The sequence below is a fragment of the Diadema antillarum genome, unplaced genomic scaffold, assembly GCF_040938485.1.
Source record: "Diadema antillarum isolate AM-2024a unplaced genomic scaffold, OU_Dant_1.0 seq00000009_RagTag, whole genome shotgun sequence".
Lineage (NCBI taxonomy): Eukaryota > Metazoa > Echinodermata > Echinoidea > Diadematoida > Diadematidae > Diadema > Diadema antillarum.
Genome location: NW_027271131.1, coordinates 371,886 through 396,595, shown reverse-complemented (window position 1 = coordinate 396,595; position 24,710 = coordinate 371,886). Strand labels below are relative to the sequence as shown.

General features: G+C 38.2%; 1 protein-coding gene across 1 annotated transcript in view; it reads right to left on the bottom strand.

Moving 5' to 3' along the window:
- Positions 1–18,764, bottom strand: part of LOC139725031 (F-box/LRR-repeat protein 21-like) — a 54,651-nt gene extending 35,887 nt beyond the window's left edge. Inside the window, exon 1 of the mRNA XM_071636120.1 lies at positions 18,033–18,764. The gene's annotated coding sequence lies outside the window, so the exon portion shown is untranslated. The remainder of the gene's footprint in view (positions 1–18,032) is intronic.
- Between the last annotated feature and the right edge of the window lie 5,946 nt (positions 18,765–24,710).

Below are 24,710 nucleotides of genomic sequence, written 5' to 3'. Positions count from 1 at the left end.
GTACTGTATTCACCTCCCGCAGGCAAAATTTCACTGCCCATGACAGCCACAGACTCAAGACTGCACCCCATCAGATTAAATTATTACCATTCTTCCTGCCTGAGTATAACAGCCTGTCCATATAAGGGCTATTATAAAGTAATTTGTTATCTAAGAACAAAACAACACATTGTATCTTGCATCAGCTAGTTTCTACTACATAACTGGTAACACCTCATCAGATATTGTGTATTAATTTAGTGTATTTATAAGGAATACTAGTGCATTACATGTACACATAATACAGATATATGGCATTTGTGATAAAATCAAACTGACACCTGCTATGCTTTCTTTGGGAGGCTGCCACGCACAGGTTTGTGGGTATTTTGTTAAATTCACCGTACACATCAGCACAACTTTCAATTTCTACTGGGAAAAATTAACCAAGGGAATACTCTCTTTGTACAATTCAAATTGTAATATATCCAGCATTACACTTGTCTTGAACGCTGTAATCATGTTGTTGGCCCTTCAACGGCTTCAGAAGCCTTTTTTTTTTAAATGCATTGATGGATCGCTGGAATAGTCTATCAAAGAACAGCTGTCATCTTAAAGACAGGTGGGAGTTAGTACAATGTCTGACAGTCTTTCTTTTCAACCTAACGCCCCTACATGGCAACTAAATGATTTCGTGATCCAACTAATCCAACACTACTCAGCTTCAATCATGTGTCTGTCTTTGCAAATAACTTGTGAATTAGAGGGGATCCACACAAATAATGGAGTTGTTTGTGAATGAGTTCAAGAACACGTTTCTTGTCAACCACATTTATTTTCCAGTACAGATAGCAAACCTTAGTCACGTTTCTGCTCAACACGTTCCCCAAAACATGTCTGAACAATCTTGTTCTGGAGGTGTTATCCAATCATCTGCCCTCAATTCTGGGACCCTAGTGCATGTTTGCAATCTGAACAGTTTAACCTTCCACAGTGTCAGTATGGGAATTTAGTGCACTGCTTTCAAATCTTACTTCTCAATTACAAATGAGACATTTCACTTCTGGGAATGTTTTTGTTTGTATTTTCTTAAATAAAAAATTAAGAGGAGATCCTCTGGAAATGAGCATTGCTCCCCTGGCAAATGATAGGAAATTAAAGAGGCCCTTTGGTTAATAAAACTTTGTGAAAACAACCAGCAGGGTGGTCCACAAGGGATTTCAGCATGTTGCTGCAACATGCTCAAATTCTTGTGCAATATCTTCAAAAAGCCAGCAACATGCTCAAGAATTTGAAACAAGCTCGAAATAAAATGTAATCAAACATTTGAAAAACATGCAAAACATAGGAAACATCAAACTACCTGGTATTTACATATTTGTGTACATAACATGAGAGAGAACCTTGAATGTAAAATTGTATACGTGCGCTTTGCGCACACACAATTTCTGCCAAATTCTCACATCCTGAGCTTGCAACATGCTAAAATTAAAAGTTGTGGACCACCCTGCAACCAGTGTCATGCATTGAGTGAGGGGACATATCAGGGAGGTCTCTTTCCCACCTCCATGGATATATTACAGGAATGGGCCCCTATACCAACTTTGAAAAGAAAAATCTTCTTAAAGCAAGCTCAATTTATAATGTGCGAAAACTAGTAACAAATTTACACAGAGGTCTTTGCACTTGTCACTTTAAGATCTTTGAATTTTGTCACTGTTATTCTTAAAGGAGAAGTCCGGACGATTTTGAAAAAAATTAACCAAAATCTACATAAATAAAGGACCATAATGACTAAGTTTCATTGAAAAAGACCCTCCCAACTCGCCACAATCGATTTTTTAGCATCACTAATTTTGAATCGTAACCGTTCGATTTCTGTACGCCAGCGAGAAAGATCACGTGACAGCGTGACGTTTCATCCTCACATTGCTTTTTGCTTGGAGCGTCAGCTGGCTCGGGGGAGCCCTGCTTGAGCAACGGTGATACGGGCCAAGCAAGCGGTAGTAGCGTACCGCTCAACAGTCTCTGACCACACAGCGGATGCACGCGGCATGATCTATTGCTTCATTAAAAAAATGCCGATGCGTCAAGTGTTAGGGTGTTGTCAATACTTCAACTTTACTAGTAAGTCTTCAAATTGAAGAAATATTTCGATTTTAAATTGATATCTATCCACGATACTACCTTTACATGATCCTGAATGCTACAACACGCAGCCCGATTACGCTGTGTGTATTGGGCTGCTGGTCGTAGTTACCGGCGCGGCGCGGCGGCGGTACCAAGCTGGCGCTGGCGTTTCTTCTTCGGTTCAAGTTACATGTATACTGTCGTATTTTATCACCGTCAGACACACTTTTCAACAGTCTCGGACAACAAAAGAGGCAATAATTCTGACATTGACAGACTGATTTCAGATTGTTCACACTCAGAAGTCGAAAAAACGATCGCGGATTGTGATAGCACTTGGCAGCAGCAGACGTAAATGTATGCCTGCACAGCCCGACAACAGCTAATAATGCATTGTAAGTGATGGGGTGGACACTAATAAGTACGGCAGTATTATAATACATACATATTTCAATTTAAACGAAAATGTTATAGCATTGCAACTATTTTACATTAATCTTTGAAGATTTTATATAGATGTATAACGAAGATTATTTGAATAAAGGAATACAGTGTTTGGCAACAGCACTCCTAAATCGGTGTACGGTCTCCTGCAGTAGCGCCGACAAGGCACACCTATGCAGGCATGCAGATACCGTCCGCAGTCAGCAGTGCAATGGGAGATCGACGCGTAGCTGGGCTTCGCTCGCGGTGCTCTCAGCTGAGGAAATTGCGCCCGATACGTCACGCGCAATGCATCCTGGGACAGATAGTACGAAGGGCAGCTCGCGACGGATTCGAACATGAAGAATTACCTTATTAAAAAAAAAAAATCATAGTAAATGTATCTGATGGTCTTTTCTCGTCGGGAAAAGGGTAATAGGCTCATGAAATATTGTTCTTTACACACGAAACGGCTGATAATCGTCCGGACTTCCCCTTTAAGGCAAAGTGTCTGTGGGTGAGTTTCAACTCACTTCTGGTGCAGAATTAAGGTTTCCAAACAACTTTCAGGGAGTCTTGGGCAATTGATAATCAATGCAAAGCTGTTTTGATTATGGGGTTACTGTTGTACATGTAGGAACGTGTTTCTGAAATGCGGAAAAAAGTATGACAGCATATGTGTTTTAGCCAGAATTGTAGCTTGGACCTGCCCATACTAACCACTGCCAACAACACATCTCAGCTCCTCTTGTTTAACTGTGCAATTGAGCTGCGCAGTGACAAGGCCTCTCAATCAACTCATGACAGAGTAATCAGTTGATAATGCAACAACTCAAGAAAAAATATCTGAAATGCGTTTGCAGATGCATTTTCATGGTGGATATTGAAGCATGTTTCAAACATGGGAAAGTTGATAAACCCGGCCTGTGTAGGCCTCAAGATAAAAGAGTAGTACAATGTACCTGGCATACTGTAAAAGTGAAAATTTTTGCAGTATGGAGGTTTTCACACATTTCACGCAACATGGAACTAGCTTGAAAATAACATCATGCAAATCTTCTTCTTTTTTCCGCTTATCATGGCAAGTGTCCAAGTGGGTTCTAGGTTCAAGAAGCACAAATTTTATTGGCAGCACATGCAGTAAAACAAACAAGAAAACTATGTGTTTGGAAATTGTTTTTGAAATGGTTCAAGGAGGTTCAAAATATAGGTAGTGGAACAAAAAGGGGGTACCAGTGTCCCCAAGAAGCTTGTTGGGTCCAGGGACAAAAATTGGAGGGGAGAGTGACTTTGGGCTCACAATGGATAACAGTCAGCTGTATTCCTCAAATGTGGATATGCTGATCTCTAGCGTCCTACATTGTATGCCAGGACTCACCCCTGCCCCTATGCCCCAGCAACTCAGGAGAGTGTCTTCATCAGACCAAAGTTCGAAGTAGCTATTTTGCAGTTTAGGAAAATAGCCCGATATCACGAATGCGCCTCTTTATCACCTCGGAAACAACCCACTTGGGATATTTAATAGCCCAAAGTTGATGCATGCGTACTTTGCATCATTACTCGGCTCGCTCAGCCACAGAACTCTACATAGAGTTGTGTTTGGGCTCAGTGGGCAATTCAAACGATGGGATCGAGAAAATTTTGGGCTGACGGAAACACAACCTTAATAGCACGCTAACACACAAACTAGCACGCTTTTTCACAAACTAGATCAAGATTTGGGGGAAAATTTTCCTGATCAAATAGCACACTATTTGTCTCTTCATTGCACAAATAGCGGCTTAATTCCACATGATGGGGCTAATCTAATTTCCTAGCCACAAAATAGCTTGTTATTGTGAAACTATGATCTGATGAAGACAAGCCTCTAGACACAGGAGATAGAACTGTAGATGGTCAGTGTAAAAAAGATAAGATCTCTCCTGACTGTCCCCAAGACCACATGGGACCGAGTGTGAATGAGGAGAGTCGATGTGGTTTCACTTTCCTGTTTATAAGATTCAGAGTGCACCTTTACTAGTACCTAAGTGGCATATGATAAGCGAAACTTTCCTTTTTTCTCTCTATCTCTTTCCAATTTGAATGAGATTTTAATGATAATTGTGAACCAGTATAAATTTACACATGCCATTGATGTGTTTGAATTTGTTAAAGAAGTACAAAATGTGTACAGTGATGCTGCAAGTTGGAATGTAAATGATAGTGATGTGAATGTAGCCCAGGACAACTTTTTAAAGAAATTTAAGTATACATTGTATTTATTGTAATTTTTTTTTCTAGAAAAAAGTTCGTAGAAAAAGTTCAGAAATAACCAAGGGTTTAATAAAATGCTGAAAAACAGGGAATGAATCAGATATTTGAAAAATGTACTTGAGGTATACTTGATGAATATAAACTATTACCAAAAAAAAAAAGGAACTCCAGAAAAAAAATGATAAAGAATGTTGCTATGGTTGAGAAAATAATTCACATTTCATGTATCCTGATATGTGCAATATTCAATTTATCATTTATCATGAGAATTATTCCTGACTACATAAAATGGAGTCAAAAGGGGTCTGAGCTTTCGATCCTAGCAGAATCTTCGTCAGAGGTAAAATCTACACTGACTACCGTAAAGTTCCGTGTATAAGACGCACTATTTTTTCGTCGGAAAACGTTGAAAATCGGGGGTGCGTCGTATACACGGGTACAGTCGAATCACGGGAAAAAATCCGTCATGTACACCCAATTTTATAAGGTCAACTTGGGGCCATGTATGCCCATCGACGTTTGAAAGGTAAGCAATCACTAAAACTCACGGATAAAAGAGCCATCTTTCAATCTGGACACACACAAAAGCTGCAAATACGAGATAAACTTACATCGGCCTTGTGCAGTAACGATGTATCAATCTGGCCATAGACAACAGCTGTAACAGCACTGCTGTATGCCACCGATGTCAGTCTACCAAGCTACCAACAGCCAACCTAGTAGCTGGAATACGCGATGTACAGGTATCATTACTAAATTACCGATACCGTAAAACTTATCAATGTACTAGTATCAATATGGCCATAGACAAAAGCTGTAAAATACGGAGTAGGATCGACACTATGTCACCGTAAATATGAACGATGTGTGAAGCATGCATGCATATCTATGTCGTTCGTTTGCTCTTCATTCACGAGTGCAAGGCCAGCTAGGATAGCATAGCTACACTGTAGCTAGCTAGCTAGCTAGCAAGCCTTTGGCAAAGGCAGCAGCTGCAGAGAGACTTTTGCAATGGACTCGCGTGCACACAGCGATCGGATCGAAGCGCGCTTGCCCGTTGCGCGCTGTGTGTGCAAGTCCATTGCTCTCTGTGTGAGTGTGCTGAAATTATAGCGAGCTGCCTTTTGCAAAAGGCTAGCACTGTGCAAACAAGCATGGTACAAGAGACAGTATGTTACTGGTAACAGTGCATGAGTGTAATTACCGTACGCACCGTACGTCTTGCCGTATGATCCCTCTGCTACACTTGTTGATGTTTTTCTTATTTTTCATAATGAACCTTCCAGTCTGACATGCGTCAAGATGCGAGACACCCTCTGCTATGTATGACAGCAAAGATCGTACTGTACACTCATGAGTACGATATGCATGACACATGTACCACGATTGAAAGGCGAAACAATAGCAAGTGAGTACCGAGACAAGTCTCGCATTTTGCGTCTTCCATATTTTGTTGATATCCGATGAATACCGTTAAAAGAAAATATAAAAGGAAACGAAAAATAGAGCAAATACATGCTGCATTCTAGGGAAATTTTGAGCTGAAATAATATGTATGACACACGCAATATTTGCGTGGACATTTTCGTGTGTGTGTGTTTGTTTTTTTTTTAATTTTAGGTCCGAAATTAGGGGTGCGTCTTATACACGGGTGCCTCTTATACGTGGAACTTTACGGTACATAAAAATTACAAAAGTTATTCTGTTTCAAAAGGTGTTGATAATGAAATATTAAAGAATTATCACCATGTTTATTCCATCAAGTGATGTTTTCACAAATTTTAGAAAAGTTAGGGTGTGTTAGAAAATGAATGTACAGTTTTAGACAAGCGTATAGCAATATAATTACGAATAGCCAGTATTGATTCAGTACCGGTAACTCCACATCTTCTGCCATTATTGAATTTGTTCATAAAGTTGTTAATGTAAAACATAAAGATAGGAAATACTATTAACCAGATTTGAATAACATATTCAATACTATAAGTCATGCAATTTTGCAACATAAGCTTTCTAGATACAGTTGAACCTCTCGTATCCGGACAAGTCGGGACCGGGGCTCATCCGGATAAGGGATTTGGCCGGATACGGGAGACTCAATGCTTTATGTATGTACATATACATACACATGTACTGATGTAGCACATTGTAGTACCACATGTAGTAATGTGTATACTGCAACCTTTTCATTGTTACATTTGGGGATGTTGAAATGTCTGAAGGTAAGCAATTTGGAAGGAAATTTGATGTAATGTATGTTAATCATATTGGAAGTAATATGTAATTCATGTGTGTTTGTGTAGGAGTTCTCAAGGAGTTGGGAATCCCCCTTTCCTCCCGTAATTATAAAAAAAAAAAAAAATCACGGCGAGTGCGTCCGTATAATAGAGAGATCCGGATAAAGGGAGGCCGGATAATAGAGGTTCAATTGTATTGAATTTGTAGAATACAAATACAGACGGTACATGACTTTTAATATTTTAATTAATCATCTGTAAGTAGTATTTTCTTCAGAAGCTGTAAAAGCAGAATTAACATAGTTTTAAAATATGTGGGCTGCCAAAGGGATCCATTTTAGGCCTACTCCTTTTCCAATGAATCGCATTTATTATGTTATTTGCACATCATAAATCTAATTCATTATTTTGCACTCAGAAACACTGTATTAAGCGCATTACAAATGTAACGTACTACTATTATTAGGACACAAGTGTGTAAATGTCCCATGATGAACCAAATGTACTACAAAATATTTTCAATGAGGAATCTAATAAAACTGTCGGAACCTTGATTTGTTAATCAACTTGTGATTAACGTAAGGAGAACAAACTATAACACTCGTACAAATCAGATTGATGTAATTTTTGTAAACAACATTAAGATTATTAAAGATACATTGTAGTATAATAGACAAAGGTAATAATAATCCCAAAAAAAAATATTGGTGCCACAACTGACATAAGTTGAATTGGAATGAGTACATTCTTATCATCTGCAACAAATAAACCAAAACAAAAACACAACAACAAATATCGGAGTCTTTAACAGATAGAAATTTATATCACACTGTTTAACACTTCATTCTGACTGCATTTAAATCACTGCTGTGTAATGTGGGCCAATTTTTAAAGTACATATCAAACACTATACAAGAGTACTACTGCTCCAGAAGAAACTTGTTTGTTAAATCAATCACAGTGATTATCATTCTAAAACCACTTCAATATTCCATCTTAAAATTTTAGTGATTCATTATCAATGTACTGTGCAATTTCATCATATAATATACTGATAATGTTTTTACTATCTGACTCCTGAAAGTCATCAGACTATCTTAAGTTAGATATCAAATGTGGATGCAATATGAGAAATGTTATATCCGCTGTTCCATTTGCCAGAACCTTTCAATCCCCAAAATAAATTTTTGTCAATGGACCTATAATAGAATATTATTATGGAACACAATTCCTCCAGACATAATAAGAAGCCAGTCATTATGATTATTTTACAGGAGCAGCAAGCTTTACCTCTTAAAGGGACACAGTCCTCACGAAATTAAAAAAAATATGTTGTTGTTGGTACCTCCAATGAACTACTTTCACCAAAAACAAACTTTAAAATCACCAAATAAGCTCGTACATTTTGGTTGAAAAAGTGTGACTCTGCATGGTGAATATGCTAATGAGCAAGTCTTGGCGGAGAGTCATACGTCGTCGATGCACAACTCTTCCCAGCCGTGTTCTGCTCGTTATCCGTACGCTCCCTAGTTTACCCGGATGCATGAAGACGTCGGTGGCTACTCCGACTCGTATTTGACATTGTTTCTACGTTGTGTGTGTGTGTGTGTGTGTGTGTGTTTGTGTGTGTGTGTATGTATTGTGTATTATATTCGCACGTGTGGACGGTACAACTAGATGATAGATCTACGGTAGATACGCGTACGCACCCCGTACGCGGTTTGCCCTTCGTACTTTTCCAGTCTCAAGCGCAGCTGCAGCCCTACGTGCCTATTTGATGTCAAGTTCATGGTATATTTGGTTTAAAAATACATATAAATTTATGTTTACAATATTAATTTTTCGTAAATTATATATATCTAAGCTTGAAATATTTTGTTTGAAATTATAAACCACAAACTTTCACATTATATGATAAAATTGCAACTAATCATTTGAACACTTAAATTGGTTTTTAGAGGCACGGCTGTCAACTTGGTGAGTAGGGCATGCACTACGTAGCATCTTTTTGCCGGCTCTTTCACGATCGCTTGCAGGAATTATTTTTCAAAAATCGCGTACGGAGACAATTTTTGATGTCCAAGCGTATAAATTGGTGAAAGTTTATATTTTTTACTCTTCTTAATTATCAGTACAGTGAAAATCTCAGGACTGCTTCCCTTTAAATCAATTTAATGTTGTTGTTGTTGTTTGTTCCAATTGATAGGCTGTAAGTGTGTGGGTGTGTGTACAAGGTAGGTTTGTACTATTTTGCCAAGATATGTGATGTTTTTGTTATTATCAAGAATACTTTTATAACATGATTTATGATAATGTACTGATGCAATTGATTCATCCGGAGACAAGCTGAAGCATACATTGTAGGCTATAAGGTTTTGCCTTCCTGCCTCTGTATACATGTACCTCAGACTTTCCAACTACCTTTTTCCAGTATTTCCTATTGAATGTTCTTGTAATTCTCCTGCTTTTAAATATAGGTGCAGTCAGACTGGCAAAAGATCAAGAAGTTTAAGATCACGAACTTTTGTCAGTGTGACCGCAAAATTCCAGCAAAACTTCTCACAAAACTTCCCACTCCAACTACAGTGTAGGGATATTTCCTCCATCCCCGCAAAACTTCTCTAGAAACTGAAACTTTGCAATCTATGTAACGTGACCATTCAACCACCTGTTTTTGGGTCATGCCTCGGAAGCGCACGGCTATCATAATGTTCAGGATTTCATTGTTATGTCACCATCACTAGCCATCAGACTGCGCATTCTTTCATCTTCCTTGTGCACGCACACTAAAGACAAAAATTTCTCGGCTGCCACTGTGACCACACAAAAAAAAGATCGCGAAAACTCTGTGATCTTAGACTTTTTGATTTCTTGTCAATGCCAGTCTGACAGCATCTAATGTTTGTCATGCTCCCGGTTTTTGTTACCAAAAAACAAAAACAAAAAATCTATTTTAAGGAAATTATGTCAAATAAGCCTAAATCAATCAAAATAAAAGCCCTAATTTACCTCAATGTATTCAGTCTTTCTTGAAACATGCATCCATTGGAATATTTGGTTTAATACCTTGTTGGGAATTTCTTTTCAACTGTTTTCCCCACATTTTACTTGAATCGAAAATCCCACAACACTCTGCTATTTCCAGACAAACAATCAATAAGACTAATCAGGCATGGGCGGCAAGACAGCTTCACAAAGCTCGTTCACACTTGACTGTAAATACTAGAATCAAGATCAGAACAATCTTGCGTCCACAGCAAGACCCTGAATGAAAGAAAAATACCCCTACACCTATGACGTAAACATGTGTACATGATATGCCCACAGCACTTTGTGCCTGTGAAGTACCCATGAAGCCATGATAGCGTGATGATGCTCCACTGGCACCATGTGCACTATTAGATTTGAGTATTAACTCTCTTTTCTTTAACCACTGTCTTCTAATTTGTAACAATGACAGCTAAACCATGTTTACCTGATTTTCTTTGCCGTGTGTGCACAATGATAGATTAGTTTTGTAATGCACATACTGTAAAACATGATATATTCGCGGCATGAAATTTTCGCGAATTGGAGTCGACAGCCTTTTTCGTGGCATGAAATTTGCGCGAATTGCTACTGGCATTCAATGCATGTAGTGTAGACAAAAGCTTTCGCGTGCATTTTAATTTCGCGAATTTTGGCACTCACAAAAGTCGCGAAATTAAAGTGCACGCGAAAATTCCTCGTTTTACAGTAGTACACGTATTCAGATTTTATGCATACGTGTACGTTGTTTCTAAAAGTTGCCCTTTAAACAACTTTCTACATGTACTGTACAAAGCTTGCTGGTGGCTTGGCCTGCCTAGCAACAACTACATTCTAGTAAGTGAAATCCTGCCTATGGCGTGAAATGGGAGGGAGTAAGTGAATGAAATGCTTCAATACTAAGCTGTAGGAAAAGAAACATACAACGTGTACATATACAATTTGCAAGTGCACACTGTCCTACATTACAGAAGCCATCTACACATACAAAGTATTGTATTTCTGAAGCACTGTACATTTGTACGGCTTGTGCCGAAAGGGTGGGTTGGGTGGTGGCGCGTCGCGTTAATGGGAACACCACCCTTCGTCCAAAGCCCCCCCAGTTTTGCCGAAAGGGTGCGTTGGGAGCGTTGGGTCGCGTCGCATTGACTGGAACCCCACCCTTCGTCCAAAGCCCCCCCCCCCCCCCCCCCCCCCCCCCCCGGTTTTGCTGAAAGGGTGCATTGGTACTTTTTCTCATGTAATATTAAAAGACGAGTTTTGAATTTATATTTAAAGGGGATGGCTAGTAACTGATCAGTGGGAATCAGTGGAAATGCTGGAGGATGATTGTTCCAATCCTTGTGGGATTCATTTAAGAGTACATTATGTATCTATTGTTGTGTGAAAATTATTTGCTTCAGAATGGTGTCATAGAGCGTGTTTCTACTGAGAGCAGCTCACATCCCTGGCATCGCCACGAATTTTGTCCAACGCAGCACCTCGTATTTTACGACCACTCGAGCTGTTTCTACTGAGCGATAAAATACGAGGTGATGCAAAGGTGACGTGCAAATGCGGCGATTCCGGAAGTCAGGTATTTTTAAATCACAGATTTGGGTCACGCGCGCATTACCTGTTAATATGATCCGAACCCTGCCTGCTTTGATTAGCCATTTCTCTTCGTCTTTCCATCCAATATACCCTGAACTAACATACTGGTATCCTGCCACTGACTGATGAGAAATCTTTGGAGATCGAGGGTCCAGTTGAGATTTTCTCAAGGCTGCGACATACTAATGTGGTACTCTCGCGATTCGAGACAATATAAAATGAAATAACGCGGTGTAAAATTAAATAAGTGATGAGGGCTTAGTAATGCAATAAGTTAGGCGAACAATAGACGATAAATGCCACAATTCTCGTGTAACGTAACGTATAGGGCCTATAACACATACACAAACGAGTTGGTACAAACAAAGCATGGTGCGAACACGGTCGCTGCGTGTACACACGTATTTTGTACACATGTGTCGAAGGAGTGTGTGCGATGAACCGATTGAAAAGCGCGGGGAGAAATTCTAGACGTCCGATACACCACGAATTTCGCTACCCGGTGTGTTTCTACTGAGAATCGTCCTTCGCGTCACCACGCATCGACCACCTCAATAGATGGACGACGGAGCACCTCGCATCAGCCGGCATCGCCCACTACCCGATTTGTTTCTACTGAGGAAAAATTCGAGGTGTCACCACGCATCGGCCGGTATCACCACACATCGGCTGGCATTTGGACGAAGGGTGGTGTTCCCATTAACGCGACGCGCCACCATCCAACCCACCCTTTCGGCACAAGCCCATTTGTACAAGGTAAGTACATGTAGGTGTTGACATTAATTAGTTACTCATGGTAGATTGCATTAACTTCTATTGACATATGAATATCGAATGGCAAGGTAGTTGGGGGGGGGGAGGGTTTGTAGCAAAAGTTTTGATTGAAGAACATGTGGATAAGATTCCCTGGGCTCATCTCTCCTATTCAAGTTTGCTCTCCTACTTGCTGCTTTTCAAAACTTTTCTCTTTTGCAAAGTTTATTTCATTCTTGTGCTATCAAAAGAATGTCAAAACCAATTCCATGTTGTTTTATAGGAAGATTTATAATGAAATGATTGTGGCATGGCATGTAGCAAAATAATGAATAGTATCTGTACAATTTGACAGCAATTCATGCAAAAGTTAGATTACAAGCCTAAGGAGATGTTACTCAGGTACATTGTGCATTGTACAATTGTACCATTCTTCTGACAATTTTCTGGAGTAAATCTTCTCTGAGATTGAGAAAGCTATTCCAGGATTGCATGATGATACACCATACAGTAAATGTATCATGGAAAATGCAGTGTTCAGTTTGAACTCCTAAATGCAAGATCTCTGTTGACCCCGCCCCCGAACAGATTGTCAGCAGAAACGGTGTAACTGGTGCACAACTTCATGTCCAAGAAGTAGGGTTGAAACTGGTGCGATCTCATATGGCCACATTGACTTTTCCACCATGATTGTTTTGTAGGTTGAAGTGAACAATTGTTTTTTATTACATCAATTTGTTCTTTCATGCATGTTGCCAAAAAAAAAAAAAATTAAATCCAAAATCATGACATATGATGAAAACATACAATCCTCATATTCATAGGCTGTAAATACAACATGGGAGAAGAAAATATTTAAGCAAAATTCAGGGTGAAGTCCAATATGCTGTCAGACCTTCAATTCCCCTTGCATGCATTATCCTCAAAATAAAAAATTTACAAAGTGGCTAGGAATGTGATGTCGTGATTCTTGTGTGGTGTACAGTAACAGTGTGCTTTAATAGAATCAATGTTATTGTGTGCTCTAATGCGCCTGGGTTTTTGCATAGACATGTCATGCACATGTGAGCAAATGTACAGCAAAGTTCAGCTTGCATAAATATCCAACAGCTCTTGCATCATTCATTTTCTAGTTGTTGTGTTTTTTTAAATTGGTGAAGGGATTCAAGTTTTCCACCAGAAAAATAAGGACATGCACTGAGAGAATGATGGTTGATTTAAATAAAATTAATTTATCCACATTCTAACTAAGAACTGTGACTTCTGTGTAAACAATCAACATTATACATACCATTTTGAACATCTATGAATACAGGTAAGTCCAACAAAGAAAAAGTTGAGGGAAATTCATGCTAATGTATAAATCCTGGTTCAATACATCACATTTTGAAGTCGAACCACTTTCTTCAGACCCTATTGATTGGAAGTATGCAAGGTTGACTGTACCATATGTCCCCCAAAAAAAATTACAATGGGACCTTCCGCAAAGATATCCTTAAAAATAGTAAATCAATCTAAATACAAATTCAGGGTATGAAACTATGATTCATTGCCGGTAGGAATCTCTTCCCTCCAAGTCCAGTCTATTGTATTCACACACATGAGCATCAAAGTGCTGAAATTGGAATCAGACTCATGACATGCTTCACAACAATCTACACTTCTCTGTGACCGCTTGACCAAATTGAATGAGGTTTTCTGCAAAATAGAGCTATGATATTATATTTTAAGACCCTGAAGTAGCATTTAGACAGGTCAATCATATTGGGCGTTATAAATTCGAAAATCTGATCGTAAGTTTTTTTTGGGGGGGAACATACTTTACTGTACAAAGTTTGTAGCTCCAGTCCAGCTTCTGTCATGTATTTTTATGAACCTTGCCCCTGTCATCATTTTGTTGCAAGTTTTACTAGTACTATGATTTTACATGGGCTTTTGAACATACACTGTATTATACACTTTGCATCTGTAGAGAGGTTATGATGTGTGTAAGGTAAGTCCCACCAACTTTACTCAAATTACTGGTGCATTCTTTGCTGCTATCTCAATTTTGCATTATGCTACCAGCAAGCAGATTAATATCTTGTTTTTTTATTAATTCAAGGTCAGTATCTGGTACATGCAAAAAGCCAAGACTAGTAATAGTTGATACAGGGTAGCCTGACCATTGGTCGATATCCTTGGACCAATTATGTAATGCCCCTCTCAGTGCTCAAGAAGAACCAAACCCAACCCCAGACCTCAGACAATTGTTCAGAGCAGGAGTATCCTTGTGTCGTCTGCGGAGAAAATGTACCTCCCAGCAAACCAGCCACTCAGTGTTACAGTACAATATATGCGCAGCTCATGGTGTCACATCTGATACTTTGGCATTTCAGCACGCAGCTACTGTATGATTATGAATTCCAAATGCTTCATCTGGATACTGTACAAAGTATATGCCGAATATTTTGCGATGTATTTATTTTTGTGAGTTTCGCGAAATTAAAGACACACAAAAATATTGATTCTGATCTGATGTGGATGTGTTCAGTACAGGACTCCATGATCGCAAATTTAACCACTCGCGAAATCGTTGGGAATTCCTGATTCGCAAAAATTTAGACTCACAAATATATATGGCGTATAAAGTATTGTATCCAATCTGGATCCACAAACATCAGATCTAGCACTCGTCTACTACGAGGACAGGATTTCACTAATTAGTAAATGTCAACAGCTTCTCTCCACTTGAAGACAGGCAGCCTGACTCTTCTGCTTCAACTACAATGTAGTAGCTTTCCAATCACTTTACTGCTTGAGAGAAGCACAAACAGGTGCACACCAACTCCTCAGCCTCACTGTTCACCCCCACAATCTCACTCCCCCAAGACCAGACAAAAGAGTTTAATGATCATGACCCTGAAGTGTAATGCCATGGTCTTAAAGGGAATCCCTAGTGCTCAAATTTCAATGCTGCACATTCCTTTGCATTCTTTAGACATTGTTTCTTGGGCTGCGAATCCAAACTAATGCAGACATCCCAGCATATACTTCATCTTTCCTGGTACAACTACATTGTGCTCAGTATTTTGCAAAGACCAAAACCAGTGTGGGGGAGGTGTTCTTACTGTTCCCACACTCACAGTCATTGAGTGCCCACATCTTCTATTTATAAACTTCTATAGTTTGGTGCACTGCTGAATTGGCAAACAAAAGACAACTCTTTCTTGGGTCATACATACTACTGCCCATCAAATGACCATCAAGCTAGTCTTACTGGGATTGGAAAACTCTCTTTCTTCCTTGATGGGGAATGGGCAGGGTAATCCAAACATCCTCATTGCAGGGGATTTCAATCACCCTGACATCAACTGGGAAAGCCAGATCACAAGCGATCCCAGCTCTGCCACAACACATCAAAAATTACTGGACATCCTGCTCACAAACTTCTTATTCCAGTTAGTATGTGATGTTATCCGCCCTTCGTCTGGAAATGTTCTTCAAAATCCTAGTTTTGTGACCAATGTAGAGGTGCTACCTGGAATTTCCCATCATCACCAAGTGAATACACAATCAACTTGAGTCTGGATCAACAGCCCCAGCCTCTTCACTAAATAGTACAATTCACCATTCAATAACGCTGATGCCAATCAACTCTTTAAGAGAACAGAAAGACAGATACATTGTACTGTAGTGTAACAACCCTTTGATATATCTTTGTTCACTGCCCACTGTGCACAATACATTTGAAAACAATGAGAAGCACATGCCTGCTATAATAGGATTGTCTGTTGATCCGTTGAGGACGAGTCCTGAGTATACTCGGGAAAGTGTTTATGGAAACTGATGCGTGTTGTAGCAAAATCAAACCATCCTCAACGGGTTAGCAAATATGCATGCATCAAAGTGTATTCTGGTCCTATGGTCCTAGTCCTATGCGAAGACTAGGAAGTTGGCCAACAGAGTCTGTAAACCACTTGATACTCTTCTCTGCTTGCAAGAGCCTGTTGTATTAGCCTTCGAACCAGATGCTGTGTGAAGCAACAGGCAGCCGGCGGGCGGGTCCGGGTCCCTGCTGGGGCGGGCGGCACAACTGCGCTGGCTAGGCTGCAGCTGCGCAAGAGCGATCGCTAGCACACCACTAGCAGTTTAGCGATGTCAAACCAAAGTCCCCCAATTTAGCGGCAGTTGTAACTTTGCTATTAATTCTAAACCCATCATATCAAGCAAACACGATGAGAATGAAAATATATCAATTATTTGTAAAATAACAATATTAAAAGGTATGAAAATGAGGTTACTTTCATCACCTTGTGAGCAAGCTGATTGTGTGCCGTTTATGTGTTTGACAGGCACGCACGGCGATCATCTTCTCCGTACCATGTGTGTATCCCTATATGTACATGTACATTACAGTCCGGGAAACCCGCTCATGAGGACCGCTCCCGTGTACGAGGACTGCCCCGCCTCATGAGGACTGCCCCCCCGCCTCATGAGGACCGCCCCCATGCCTCATGAGGCCAGGGGGGAACGCCTCATGAGGCCCCCATATTCATTTCTATTCATCTCACATCTGACATATAAATTGTCGCAACTTTGCACGGTGATTTTTTGTTACACACACATGTCCACTATCCATGATGAAAAGAAGAAAAAATCCTATCTGTTTTTTTTTTCAAAAATCGAGTTTTAATCAACCGATGCAGAGCACCCATTAAAACAGTCCTCATGAGGCGGGGCAGTCCTCGTACGCGGGAGCGGTCCTCATGAGCGGGTTTTCCCGGACTGATTACACACGAGTGTGGCTGTATCCAGCGACTCGGGCCATGGCTACAACCACACTCGTGTGGCTGGATGGTAAAGACACACGCGTGTGGTTGTATACACTGCCTTTCTTTAACCACAGATACATGTAGGTGTAGATAGATCTACATTCATTGTCATTTACCCATCTACTGACTGTGCCATCTCACTCATCTTATCACTGGAAACAATGAGCCGAGTAGGGTTGGACCTACTAGTACTACTCATCGACCGCCTAATGTTTATTTGCTATATAAGAATATTTAACACTGAAATTCACGTAAAAAACTTGACCTACGTGATTGAGAAAATCCAGCTCTATCAAATGCCGTCGTTCCCTTTTCGATTCGAAGTTTCAGTGCAAAAATATCGCCGACGAACTTGCGTGGCCTCGTTTCAGCTCCCCGCGGTAAATCGCGTTATTAGGATCGACCGCTGTTTTTGCATTGACGATGCATGCAAACCGAGTTGTATTGAACACCGTGTTGTACGAAGCTTTTTAGAAGCCTTTTAGAAACTTCCATAGACATTACATTGTGCTGTCATTAAATACGATTCAGTGAAAATATTCATTCGAAATTTTGTCCTTGATTAAAACCATTAATGAACAGTGAATTATCGCGTTTTCCCACACCATCCTCATCTACATTAAAAGCCAATCCATTTTTATGTGCTTTGCGCGCAGAGAATTGCGTACTAAGTGTTTAGTGCGCGAATTATACACGGTCGGTTTAAAAGAAGGTGGTCGATATGTAGTTAGGGCTACCATACAACTAATTTAGGGACCTACAATTTAGATTTTACTGCCTACTAGACTAGTTCTACTGCTACTGCCACTGATAAATTACTTACCGGGTACCAATTTCGATGAAGCAAGTAACTTCAACTTGTACAATGTTTAGATGCTGTTGCTTGAAGTATCACAAGCACTGCTTGAATTGCAGTCAAAACAGTCACGACGAAGGAATGAGAACGTCTACCAATTTCAGACAATGAGAGATTAGTTCCGTTGAAGGCCCTGTCCTAGAAATCTTTGCATCCATGTTTCTGCAATTCTTGTAGAGGTCTGTAAAATGAAGTGTCTTCCAATTCAGGTAATCTGCTCAGCCTCAGGGGTCGGCGAAAGCAATGAAGACGAGCAGTTGAGTAGTGTTCTAGGCCTCAATCACCATGCTCACAAAATCAACGAGAGCTCGCTACTAACACTGCGGGGAACGAGAGGGACTATCGCAAAAAACTGTGACTGAGCAAATATCTTCTGTGCAACGCTGCAACGGCAACCATCCACGGCTTGACGACACCTTGCAAATAAGTTTCCAGATGTTCGATTCCTTACTACAAAAGATATTTCCGTACTACCTGAGCTATGCTAGAAGCTGATACAATGAAATAGGTTGGTCGTGCAATTTTTAGCCCCATTTGCAGCAACACCAAGTCTCCAATGCCAAGTCTCAATCCGTAATTAGGGGGCCGGGAGTTACGCTACAGTGTTTATACGTTTGGGCATGGCGAAAAGGCGGAATACATCCTGGGGCCGCTGAATTCGTGCATGTACGCGTGAAAGAGATTGTGGTGACACGGTTCACCGTAAACAAACTCGGATGTACGCACGTAGAGAACGTCGGGCGGGCCCCTCTCTCATCCCACAGCATCAACAAGACACCCAACGCACTGTCGGTGCGGCACGTACAAATTACGGAGGCTGAGATGTGTGCAGGTGGGCGAAATTGTGAGGCCTCGCGTTGAATCCATAACATCACGTGTGCATTAACGAAGTGTGCGTGCGCTCGATCATTTCGTGCGTTTTAATTGATGTGCTTGTATGATCAGCATGTCGTGAACATGAATGAGGTTAACATATACGGTGTATTACTAGTAATACACTGTAATGACAATTTTGTGTCAAGGAGATTGATAAAAATTATGTTATACATTCAAAGACGAGACACAAAGCAGTTAAAACTAAAACTACGTTTGTTCACTGATAGTAATTTCCATTTACTGGGAAATAATTGGGAAAGTGTCCTCTTTTTTTTTCGTTTCCAATACAATCAGTCTTGTACAATACGATTGAATTGATCTAATGCATAAATGAACATTGGGGCCATGCACATTTTATTATTCAGAAAATATAGTTTGAACGTCACATCATTCGCAATTTCATGATGTAGGAAATGTTTTCCAAATTTACTTCACTAATGAGTTACTATAAAAACTACCACGCACTATATTTATCGGCAAGCTCGAGAGCTTTCCAGACTTTGATAAAAAGGGTATAATGAATCATATTGTACAATCAATATGAAAATGATGGATATAGTGGAGGGAAAAGAGTTAAAGATATCCTTATTAGCCGATACATCCACATAATTTGTAGATGGGTCTATAAATTCTTTCAATACTTTGTTTAATTTGATGGACACTTTTGCTGTTTGTTCTGGTTGTAAACTAAATATTTCAAAATCTGAGGCTGTATGGATTGGTTCTAGAAAAGGCTCCCTTGACTTTCCTTTCTCTGAAAAAGGTCTTAAATGGACACAAAATCAATTTAAAACCCTTGGTATAACATTTTCTTTAAATGTAAATCAGTTATTTAATTTGAACTTTTTGCCCAAATTAGAATCAATTAAAAGTGTACTTAATTGTTGGCGAGCCAGGAATCTCTCTTTAATTGGGAAGATTTGTGTTGTAAAAACCCTATTGTTGCCCCAACTCCTCTATCAATTTCCAGTCTTGTGTATAAAGATTCACCATTATGTTTCTTTTGTAATAAATCGCCTGAAACTTTTTTACATTTGTTTATTTCATGCCCCCATATACTACCTTTATGGCAAAAGATAATAGATATCATAAATCACAAGGAAAAGAAAAATCATATATTTTCTAATTTTGAGAAGATGTTCGGTCTCTATGGAGACTCTTATATATCATATATTTTTTATAGTATTTTATATATGTCTGTAAATTCCAGAATAAAATCCCTACTTTGGAATCTTTCCAGGCTTACTTAAATAATAATAAAGAAATAGAATATAGAATTTCTAAAAAGAAAGGCAAACTTGGTATTCATTTTAAAAAATGGAGGTTTGACATTTGATTTGAACTGTATTGTTCTACAAGGTATTTTTGTCATATTTGATATGTGATATTTTAAGTATCCACTTTGTTTTGCTGCACTTTTTTGTTATGTGATTCTGTAATTCGATTGATTCTTTTTTATTCTTTGCTGTAAATGGCATTTGCTTTTCTACCAATAAATACTGAACGAAAAAAAAATGATGGAAATATGAAAATCGTATATATGAAACGAATTGTATACCAAATACATTGCTTTGATGGAAGGTATAGTCAATGCTAACAGAGTGTTACAAAAGAAAAATGGATTTCAAAGTTGCAAATTAGATGAACCGATGATGTTATCAATCTAAAACTATTCCATTGATCTGAATAATTAGAAAAGTGTAGGCTATAAGTGCCGGGCCCCGTTTTATCAAAAGATAAAATCGATCTTAAGTTTCCTTACTACTCATGCTGGCATAAATAACAGTTGAAATGAACTGTATAATCAATTTTAACTCTTCATAAAACAGGGCCATGATCGATTTGCAATATTTCATTCTTCATGAAACAAATTGTTCAAAAAAATGTACAATGTATTTAAATTGATTTCATAATCCTCAAACTCTGATATACCGCTTTATTTTTCTGCTACATTTTTTTCTGACAATTATAATTTCATTTCATCTCCGCATACTGTATGTATATATTGTACACAGTTTTCAGGCTGAAATTTTCAGTCTTGTGTACCTGGTGGTTTTTTGTTTTGTATTTCAAAATGTGGTGTTTCTGCAATTTACAAGCAATGCTTCTCAGCAGGTCTCCTATCTTGTCCATCTGATGTGTAAATATGTTAAGTCTCTTTTCAGCTATCTGTCATTTTTGTCTAATCATTGGTATTTTTTTTCTTCGCCCAATATTTCAATGTTTGTAATTTGTTATTCTTGGTGGAATTGAACAAATAAATTGAATTGTATTGATTTTTTTAAAATTCATGTTCCATATTCCACATTTCGTACAAGTTTTATATTCCATTTGATTTGAAGCAGAAATTTTTTTCACACAATGGTCAGTTTGAACCAATAATGCACATAATTTAATGTATAAGGACATATAATTAACGTGTATGAGGAACCCACTAAAAAGCAAAGCTTGTAGGATGTGGGCTCCAAAAATATAACATATAAGGTTTTAGTATAGTAAATCAAAGTCAGAAGTGACGTAACATGCAAAATTCAAGATATCGAGAATATTATAATTGAATTGAATTGAATTGACATACAATCCCTTTTTGGTACATTCATTCATCACTATAGAATGTTATATCAATGACAAAACCCGATACTCACATTCATTCTGTATACCTGACCGTAAAGGGGCATTCCAGACGATTTTCATAATTTCACATGATGAAGTACGTAAATCGACAACTCTCTGTATTGATTTGTGGAATTTATTGTGGTTCTTGAGCAGAGAAACAAAACTTTGAAAAACCTTAAACAAGTTACACTGAACAAGGATGATGACAGTGGAGGTTCACATATTTAAGAAATGTAGCAGTGTAATTCCATTACAGTACCGCTTGCTTGCGAGTTCACCTGTGTATAATCTATGCATGCCTTCTTCTTTTGTTCTGCTTCCTTGAGCCCCAACTCATGCATTCTTATGGTGACTCTGCCATGTCATCATCCTTGTTCATTCCAATATTTGTTCTAAATTTTGAGAATATTCGTATTCTTCATCCCAATTATCATATATTCTTAAACTCTGTCCTCAGTATAACTAATTTACAGTTGTTCAAATGTAAAAATCTGAAAATCATCTGGAGGTCTCCTTTAAGTGTCAATATTATTGACTGAAGTTTATTTCTGAAATAAAAAAGTACCCCTCTCCCTTGTTTAATTGATAACATCATCGATTCATCCATAATCTGCAACTTAAAGAATCAAATAACTCTTTCCATATACTGTAATGTCCGATTTTAAAGTACTAGTGTCCATTGCACCTTTGATAGACATTTAATACATGCATTATTGAATAGCACAATGTCTTAGAGGTCCTGTTTACCTTTGGGAACAGTGATTTAAAAGAAATGTTCAAGATATCACATTTGATACACATGTGTAGGTCTGTTGTATCACAAAACAGCCATATAAAATTTTTGCAATAAAGCCTAAAATATATAAGCCTGAGATAACAGTATTTTTCTCATTAAACCATAACTGTATATACACGATTTAGTCTGGCAACATTTCTGTTATAACTATTGTTCACATTTTGTGTATTCAACAATACTTAACATTGATTATACGGATTACAGTATAGTTGTTTCTATCCCAAACTCACATTTTGAACTATTTTAAAGCACTATAATACTGGGTTTTTGTTTCAACTGCAAATGGTAAATTATGTTAACATGCTATCATAACAAAAAATATCATATATATGAGGAATGTGCAAGAAACATTTTTTTCTCTCTTTGGGGTTGTTATAAAGCAAATCTTAATTGAAGTTCAAGTTCAAATTTATTTCGTTTTTGTACAATGAAATAATGTATAATCGTAAACCTCATTTTCTTCATTGACAGAATTTTAGTGCATATAAATTAATACAGAGAAAACAACAATAATTGAAAACTTGATATCACGACAGAATTGTGTATATAGCGATACATGGCAATGGGTGCTAGGGTATTATTAACGAAAGTGAAATAGTTGTCAATATGCAATGTGTGAGAAAACGGAGGGACCCATTGAAAAGACAATACTTGTGGAGTGAAGGTCCCTCTTGGATTAAAAAAAAAACAAAAATCGATGTAAAAATTGATTGAAAACAGCAAGAAAGCAGCTCAAAAAGTTTGGTAGGCCACTTAGAGACAGACGGACAAAATTGTTTCACACAAAACAACAACAAACAACTTAATAGACATGAAACAAGACTGGGACAGCAATAAGACTACTTATAGGGAAAAACTGACTTGACGACAAGATAATTATGAAAGACTAGCGTGAAAAAGAGGTAACAAATGGACGAGAATATCCAACAGGAGAACGATCCTCGGAGGTTTGAGGAAGAAAAAGAAAAAATGTATAAACAAACCCTTCAACTGTGATCTAGGTTACCAAAAGTCTAATCATTATAGCTTAGCTTAGGCAGTATTTAGTAGCGATAATAAAAAAAAAACAACAACAGCAATGCAGATAGACGGGTAACAAAATAAGCCTGCATGGAATCCGATTCTGGGGGTCGTTATTATAAGATTGCAAACGAAAAAAAAAAAAAAAAACCAAACTTCACACCTCCTTTTAAATGTGTATATATATGAAGGGGTAGATTTTAAATCATGAATCAGGGAATTCCAATAATTTGGTCCAGTGTAAGTAAATGTGTTCTTTGCAAGAATTGGTAATATACAAGTAAGTGGTAATATAAGTGAGATTAAAGGACAAGTTCACCTTCATAAACATAAGGATTGAGAGAATGTAGCAATATTAGTAGAACACATCATTGAAAGTTTGAGGAAAATCAGACAATCCGTTAAAAAGTTATGAATTTTTGAAGTTTTTGTGCAGTACCCGCTGGATGAGAAGACTACTGCAGTGTATGAATAACTTAGATGTCACATGCGTACAACAATATAAGGAAAATATAAAGAGAATTTCACAAAATTCCATCTTTTGAAAAAAGTACACATTCCCCTGACTCGTTACCGACAAATGTTATGGGTAATATTATTCCCCCTGCCTTTAGAAAGAGGCAAGTCAAGTGCTCTTTTATTATGCGAAAAAAGTGAAAATATGTTGAATTTTCTTTTACATTTTCTTTATACTGTTGTACGCATATGACTCACAAGCTGTAGTAGTCTCCTCATCCAGCGGTTCCAACACAAAAATTTAAAAAATTCATAACTTCTGCATCGATTGTCCAATTTTCCTCAAACTTTCACTGATGTGTTCTACTAATATTGTTGCATTTTCTCAATCCTTATGTTTATGAAGGTGAACTTGTCCTTTAACTCATTATGGAGCGTCGAGTGGGGTAATTAATGGAATGATTGATTTTTTTAGGAACATGGAATAAAAATAGGCGGGAGTAAACGGTTATCATGAATTGGCCTAAACTAGATTTAAAAAAAAAAATAATCATTCACTGATCATCAATAGCTTATTACAAGCAAACAATACATTCGTATGTGAACGTGTGGGAGAACAGCAAATTACACTGTAAAAAATGCGACATGCGACATGTTTATGAACTAAACACAGTGTTAAAAATCTAAACACTTTGTTTAACATCTAAACACCCGGTGTGTATAGCACGTGTAAAGTTGTGAGAGTTAAAGTGTTTAGCTTGGAGTGTTTAGTTGGAGTGTTTATTCTGGCTATGTCCATATAATATGAAGAAGTGTTGGAAATGGTGTGTAAATTGCAATTTCTAGTTTCCTTTTATCCCGAGAAAGTGGAAACTGTTACG